Source organism: Callorhinus ursinus, unplaced genomic scaffold (assembly GCF_003265705.2).
Source record: "Callorhinus ursinus isolate GAN/ISIS: 27379988/994484 unplaced genomic scaffold, GSC_fseal_2.0 scaffold4, whole genome shotgun sequence".
Classification (NCBI taxonomy): domain Eukaryota; kingdom Metazoa; phylum Chordata; class Mammalia; order Carnivora; family Otariidae; genus Callorhinus; species Callorhinus ursinus.
In genome coordinates, this window is record NW_027397066.1 from 95,861,016 (window position 1) to 95,868,610 (window position 7,595).

A 7,595-nucleotide genomic window follows, 5' to 3' on the forward strand; every position below is an offset into this window, starting at 1 on the left:
ACACATCCCTGAGTTCTACCAAAAGAATAAAGGAAATATATAGAGTATATAGAACAAAATATATAGCCTACATTTTTTAGAACAATAATTTTTTTTAATTTAAAATGAATACTCTTTGTTTTTCTTGTCTTACAAAACAAGCAATTAAAATGGGTATTGACATGATGAACTTTGACAAGATATAACCAGGAATGTATTTTTATTTTTAATTTTTTGTAGTTTCAAGTATTTATTTAAATGCCAGTTAGTTAACATGTAGTGTAATATTGGTTTCAGGAATAAAACTTAGTGATTCATCACTTACATACAATGCCCAGTGCTCATCACAAATTCCCTCCTTAATCCCCATCACCTGTTCAACCCATCCTCCCACTCATCTCCCGTTCAGCAGCCCTCAGTTTATTCTCTATAGTTAAAGAGTCTGTTTTATGGTTTTCATTAGAATTCTACAGTATTTGTAATATTTGATAGTTAGTAAATTATGTCATTGGACAACTTCTTGGAAATTAATAATTTCTTGAGAGTAAGTCAGGCTCTGTACATCACATATTAATACCTTAACAGTGTACCAGTTACTGATCCAGATAAAGCACATACTTTTTTACATACACATGTCCTAATCATATTGTAGATGTAGAATTCAGAGTGAGAAAGCAGGGAAAAAATGAATTAAAAGAAAGAGGAGATAAGTTGAATTAATGTGGAGCCTCAAGAAGCAATTACGGAGTGCTTTCTTCTATTTATTCATACTTAGTAAATAAATTTATTAAGTTTATTAACTTTACTCTTCAAAAATTTACTTATCTCATTCTGCTTGCCTCAAATAAATAATTGGGAATAACTGTGATCATATATGTAATGTTCTTAAAATGTTTCTGAAACATTGTGATCACTTAGTTTGTAAAATATTATAGCGATTATGAACTTTACAATGTGAATGAAAAGAGATATAATATCTAGATAACATGAGGTGTGAATTCACTGGGTAGACAATGTGATGTGGAATCCAGAAGAAGGTGACATTATTCCCACTAACCAAAGAGAACATTAGACATGAGTAATGAGAACTTTTCACTGCTCGCCCTTTTGTCCCGAGATGCAGTGCCACCTCTCCCAAATGCTTCTCCAGGGCCTCTGCCCTCCTTCTTCACAGGAAAAACTCTAAGCCCTGCCAAGCTCCACACCAGTGATGGCATGGGCTTCTAAAACTTCAGACTTTGAGCTCTGCTGCTTGTAAAACTTTGCAATAATCAGCCCCTCTCGTTTCCCAGTCAATGGTTTTGAGGAATTATTTTTCTTGTGCAATCCCCTGCATGCTGATTTCTCTCTCTCACTCTCTCTCACTCTCTCTATCTTGCTTCCATGATCAAGGCTCTCTCCCAATCTGCAGCACCTGTGATTTATTTTCATCTCTTACTACATTCTGAGTATTATATTTAAAGCAGTAATAATATTGGTTGTGATTTTAATATGCTGTTAATATCTGCAGTGAGATATAGCAACTACTTTTATAGTAATCATTTCATATAATAATAACTTCAGGTTATAAAGAAAATAACATGCAATTTTAATTCATATATAATTTTTGGCATAATTTTTAAGTTATAATCTATCTTAAAGTATAGATATTTCTTTCACTTGCAATTAATTAAATTTAGCTATTTCATTAAAATGGTAAATACTGTAAATGATCTTTTAATTAAAGTTTAAATTATATTTCACTGGATGTACTATCAGTATAATGAATTCCAAGGCAAACACAGGCACTTTGTTAGGAGAATAAAATTAATCCATATTGTCAATTAAATCATTCTTTTTAGCAAAAAATATTATGCATTAAAATGATCTTTTATTTCTTAATAATCACACTTTAATAGTTAAATATTCATATATTATTCTAAATATTTTTCTTATATTCTTTGTTAACTAAAAAGTTCTTTTTAATGATTAACCATGAGATTAGCAAACAAAAAAAATACACTTTAATAGAAATGATAATGCTTTTTCATGAATAATGATTTATTAGCTAAGGTTTGCTGGATTCCTTCCAAAATTCAATAGTATAAAAATTATGAGATCCAATTGGAAACTAATATAAGCACTGGGAGTGTCAGAGGGTGTAAGAAGGGAATCCTCCATGTATTGACATTTTTTTAAAGACTTTATTTATTTATTTATTTGGCAGAGAGAGACAGCAAGAGAGGGAACACAAGCAGGGGGAGTGGGAGAGAGAAGCAGGCCTCCTGCGTAGCAGGGAGCCCGATGCGGGGCTTGATCCCAGGACCCTGGGATCATGACCTGAACTGAAGGCAGACGCTTAATGAATGAGCCACCCAGGCACCCCTGTGTTGACATTTTTAATTAATCTCTTTTTTTTTTACCATATTCTAAATTTTGAAATTTCTCATTACTTGGAAGACTTCACCTTAAAAATCATGAAATCTAACAATACAATCACATATCTTAATTTTTTATTTCTGTTTATTTTCTTTCTATAAACACACAAGGATGCATTTGTTAGCTTTAATAGCACCTCTCATGTAATGCCTTGTTCTGTTTGTCCCTGTTTACCCAAAATTACATCAGTCTCCTTCTCATTCAACTACTTTGTTGTTGTCACTTTCAACCCTGTTGTCTCAAGTCATTTCTTATTTTCTAGCACTAGAATATTTCAAAACCGGGTTAATCTAATTGTAATTTAAACTACTCAAAAGATTACAATTAGATTAATCCAGTGTTGAAATAATCTCATGCTGGAAAATAAGAAGTAACTTAGAACAATAGATAGTTCCAACATTGAAATCCTTGGGATGCTAATTATGCTGTTTTGTTTCTGTTGATACTCATTTGTAGTAATGTTTTCCTCAGAATTACTTTGCCAAACTCACAGCCACGCACAAAAAAAGTCTCCTATATTTTTCTCTGGAATTTTTATAATTTTGCTTTTTATAGTTATGCCTATGGTTCATTTGGGGTTATTTTTTTAAGGTATGATCTTAAGTAATTTTTTCCTTAGATCTTTAATTATTTAGTACCATTTTGGAAAAAAAGAAAACTTTTCCTCTATTGAATGGTTTTATACTTTTTCAGAAAGTAATTGACTATATGTATGTTGGTCTTTATCTGGATTCTGTGATAATCTGTTGATTTATATGTCTATCCTTTCTCTAAAATAACAAATTCTTTTACAGTAAATTTTGAAAACAGATAATGTGAATTTTCAACTTTATTTTTTTGTAAATAAGTTCCAATTTAACAATTAATTTTTGGAAGTATATTGGTAACTCCCAAATATTTAAAATTTTCCTGATACCTTTCTGTTAATGATTTCAAGTTTAAACTTACTTTAAAACATTTAAATGCATTAAGTTGTGCTTTAAGATCCCAAATATGGTCTATCTTGATAATGCATGTGATAGAGGGTAAAACGGAGTAAAGAGTGGTTGTGATACTTTTGTGATAGGAAACAAATAATAGTTATAAATACTGAAGAATGAGATGAATTTCAAGCCACTGGAGACCTTGAAAAAAAAGTGATAGGCTCAGGGAAGATAACTAATCTCAAGAAAATCTTTGAAGACCAGAGGACTGTTATGAACACTTTTGAAAAGATTTTTATTCTGCCTATGGAGGGCAATAATAATTTTCAGCAAATTCAGAAAATTTTCAGCAAATTCAGAAAATAAAGTCCAGGATCTGACTATATGCAAAGATAAATATAATTAGAAATTAGAATGTTCTTACTACATTCATTAAATAAGAAAAGCCTTAAAATCTGTCAAATTTTGATGAAAAGCAGCTTCCACTATAAGCCATGAGAAATATTGCCTTAATATGCATCTTACACTTTGGGAAGTCAAAAGATATCATTATCATTACCATATTTCATTATGCATTTCCATGGGAATTTGGGATTTCTTTTTTGTCCAGGTCAGTAAGACTGGAGTTTTAGAAGTCTGTGGAGTTTTAGAAGTTTGCCTGGGATAGAGCTCTGAGGATGCTGCCCTACTCCTAAAGAGAAGGCAGACAAACAACCCCAGGGCAGATGGTATGATCTGAGGATCGCCTAAGGCTCACAGCGGAAAGACTATTTGCTTTTCTTGGAGTGTATCTGGGAGAGATGGTGTTCAAAGAGATGCCTCCCTGGAGACAAAAGAGTCGGTGGGCTCATTTTCCTCCCCTGCCCCTCAGCAAAAGCACAGAGACACCTGCTAGGGGGAGCTAACCTGGACACTGGCTGTTTAGCTAGCTTGCTCCAAATCCCATCCACCTGTGCTGTGGCACAAATGCCCTACTTGGTCAAACCTGCATCAGTCCCAGCATGGCAAGACCCTCCCCCAAAAGACCAGTTGCAGGTCCCCATGACATTATGTCCCTAGAGTTCAGAGTTTTAAAAGATACCAGATTTGGCTAGGATAGAGCACAAAAGGCACTGTGCTGCTCCAGGCAAGCAAGCAACCTGAAAACAGACAGCATGAAAGCAGTAATCTGAAAAAGGCTTGGGATGCATGGCGGAAATTATTTGCTCTTCTGGGAGTGCTTCCCTGAGAACAGCAAGCACGGAGGCCCCTCTCTGGGGACAAAGGAGCTGCTGGAGCCATTTCCTTCTCCCATCCCTCAGCATAAAACAACTTTAGTAAATAGCACAGTGCCAACATTGGCCACCTAAGCTGCTTACACCAAGTCCCAGGCCCTGCACTTTGCTGGCACTGCTTTTCTCAGGAAAGTGTGCCTAAGGCCCAGCACTATGGGGTCCCTTCCCCAGAAGACCAGCAGAAACCTCTGCACCCACCACATCTACCAACCAGAGAGTTCCCCAAGGCTTCGGTTCTATAGAAGTAGAGGAGACCAGAGCACACTTGGTTAAAACTTGCCAAACTCTGGCCAATGTTCAAACAGTGCCCACAACAGGCAAGGAGAGCCTCTGTAGATGACTGGCCTGAAGGATAGGGCAGTGAAAACTGTGGGCAGAGCACAAGAAGCACACACAAGAGACACTCCCTGAAGTGCCAGGCCCTGGACACTATATGATCTCTTCATAAAGCCATCACTCTCAGAAGCAGGAAACACACAACAAACTTTTCTAACACACAAAAGAAGACAGAGACTTAGACAAAGTGCCAAGATAGAAGAATTCATCACAAATGAAACAAGAAAAGGTCATGGCCAGAGATCTAATCAAAACAGATATAAGTAACATGCCTGATGGAGAATTTAAAGCAATAGTCATAAGGATATTCACTGAACTTGAGAAAAGGATGGAAGATTTTATGGAGACCCTTACAATAGAGATACACAGTTAAAAAAGAGTCAGAAATGAAAAATACAATATGAAACAGACTGGATGTAATGACCATAAGGATAGAAGAATCATAGGAAAGAATAAGTGATATAGATGATAGAATAGTGGAAAATAATGAAGCTGAACAAAAGAGAGAAAGAAGAATATGGATCATAAGAATAGACTTAGGGAACTTTGTGACTCCATCAAATGTAATAACATTTGTATCATAGGACTCCCAGAGAAGAAGAGAGAGAAAAGGGGGCAGAAAATTTATTTGAGGGAATAACAGCCAAAAACTTCCCTAATCGGGGGAAGGAAACAGACAACCAAATCCAGGAGACACAGAGAACTCCCATCAAAATCAACAAAAGCAGACCAACATCATGACATATTGTAATCAAATTTGCAAAATATAGTGATAAAGAAAGAGTCCTAAAAACAGCGAGATAAAAGAAGTCCCTGACTTACAAAGGAAGGCCCATAAAGCTGACAGAAGATCTCTCCACAGATACCTGGCAAGTCAGAGGGGAGTGACATGATATATTCAATGTGATAAATAGGAAAAATCTGTAGCCAAAAATACTCTGTCCAGCAAGGTTATCATTTGGAATAGAAGGAGACACAGAGTTTCCCAGACAAACAAAAACTAAAGGAGTTCATGACCACTAAAACAGCCCTGAAAGAAATATTAAAGAGGACTTTTTGAGTAGGAAAGAGAGACCAAAAGTGACAAAGACTAGAAAGGAATAGAGAAAATCCTCAGAAACACCAACTTTACAGGTAATACAATGGCACTAAATTCATATGTCAATAATTATTCTGAATGTAAATGAACTAAATGCTCTAATTAAAAGACATAGGGTGTTAGAATGGATTAAAAGAAAAAAAAAACAAGCTTTGCTCAGTGGCAGTATCATAGCCAATGAGGTTTATCCAAGGCGCAATTATTGCTAATTGAAAAAAAAAAAAGACTCATCTATATGCTGCCTACAAGAAATTCATTTTAGACCTAAAGACACCTGCAGATTGAAAGTGAGGGGACAGAGAACTATTTACCATGCTAATGGACATCAAAAGAAATCTAGAGTAGCAATACTTATATCAGACAAACTAGATTTTAAACCAAAGACTGTAACAAGAGATGAAGATGGGCAATATATCATAATAAAGGGTACTATCTAACAAGAAGATAAACAATTGTAAGTATTTATGCCCCCAACATGGGGGCAGCCAGATACATACAACAATTAATAACAAACATAAAGGAACTCTTTGATAATAATACAATAATAGAAGGAAATTTAAAATTTTAATAACACAAAAATAGAAGGAAAATTTAACACTTAACATCACTGGACAAATCACCTAAGCAGAAAATCAACAAGGAAACAATGACTTTGAATGACACACTGGACCAGATGGACTGAACAGATATAGTCAGAACAATTCATCCTAAAGCAGCAAAATACACATTCTTTTCAAGTACACACGAGACATTCTCCAGAATAGATCACATACTAGGTCACAAATCAGGCTTCAACAAGTGCAAAAAGATTTAGATCAGACCACTCATATTTTCTGACCACAACACTATGAAATTTCAAGTCAGCCACAAGAAAATATTTGGAAAGACCAAAAATACATGAAGGTTAAATAACATGCTACTAAAAATGAATGGGTCAACTAGGAAATCAAAGAAGAAATAAGAAAAAAATACTTGAAAACAAAGTTTTCATCTGAAAACACAATGGTTACAAAACCTTTGGGATACAACAAAAGAGGTCATAATAGGGAAGTATATAGTAATACAGGTCTACCTCAAGAAGAAAGAAAAGTCTCTTGGGTCTCCTGGGTGGTTCAGTCGGTTAAGCGGCTGCCTTCGGCTCAGGTCATGATCCCAGCATCCTGGGATCAAGCCCTGCATTGGGCTCCCTGCTCAGTGGGGAGCCTGCTTCTCCCTCTCCCAACCTTTGCCTGCTGCTTCCCCTGCTTGTGCTGTCTCTCTTTCTCTCTGTCAAATAAATAAAATCTTTAAAAAAAAGGAAGCAAGAAAAGTCTCAAATACACAACCTAACCTTACATCTTAATGAGCTAGAAAAAGAACAACAGAGCCTAAAGCCAGCAGAAGGGAAATAATAAATATTAGAACAGAAATAAATGATACGGAAATTGAAAAAAATAAAAACAGATCAATGAAACTAGGAGCTGGTTCTTTGAAAAAAAAAAAATAACAAAGTTGATAAACCCCTATCCAGACTTAACAAAATGAAAAGAGAAAAGACCCAAAAAATAAAATCACAAATGAGAAAGG

General features: G+C 35.2%; 1 pseudogene; it reads left to right on the forward strand.

The window, feature by feature from the left end:
* The first annotated feature begins 6,177 nt into the window (after positions 1–6,177).
* On the forward strand, positions 6,178–6,298 carry LOC112826276 (U4 spliceosomal RNA; annotated as a pseudogene).
* Positions 6,299–7,595: the final 1,297 nt, after the last annotated feature.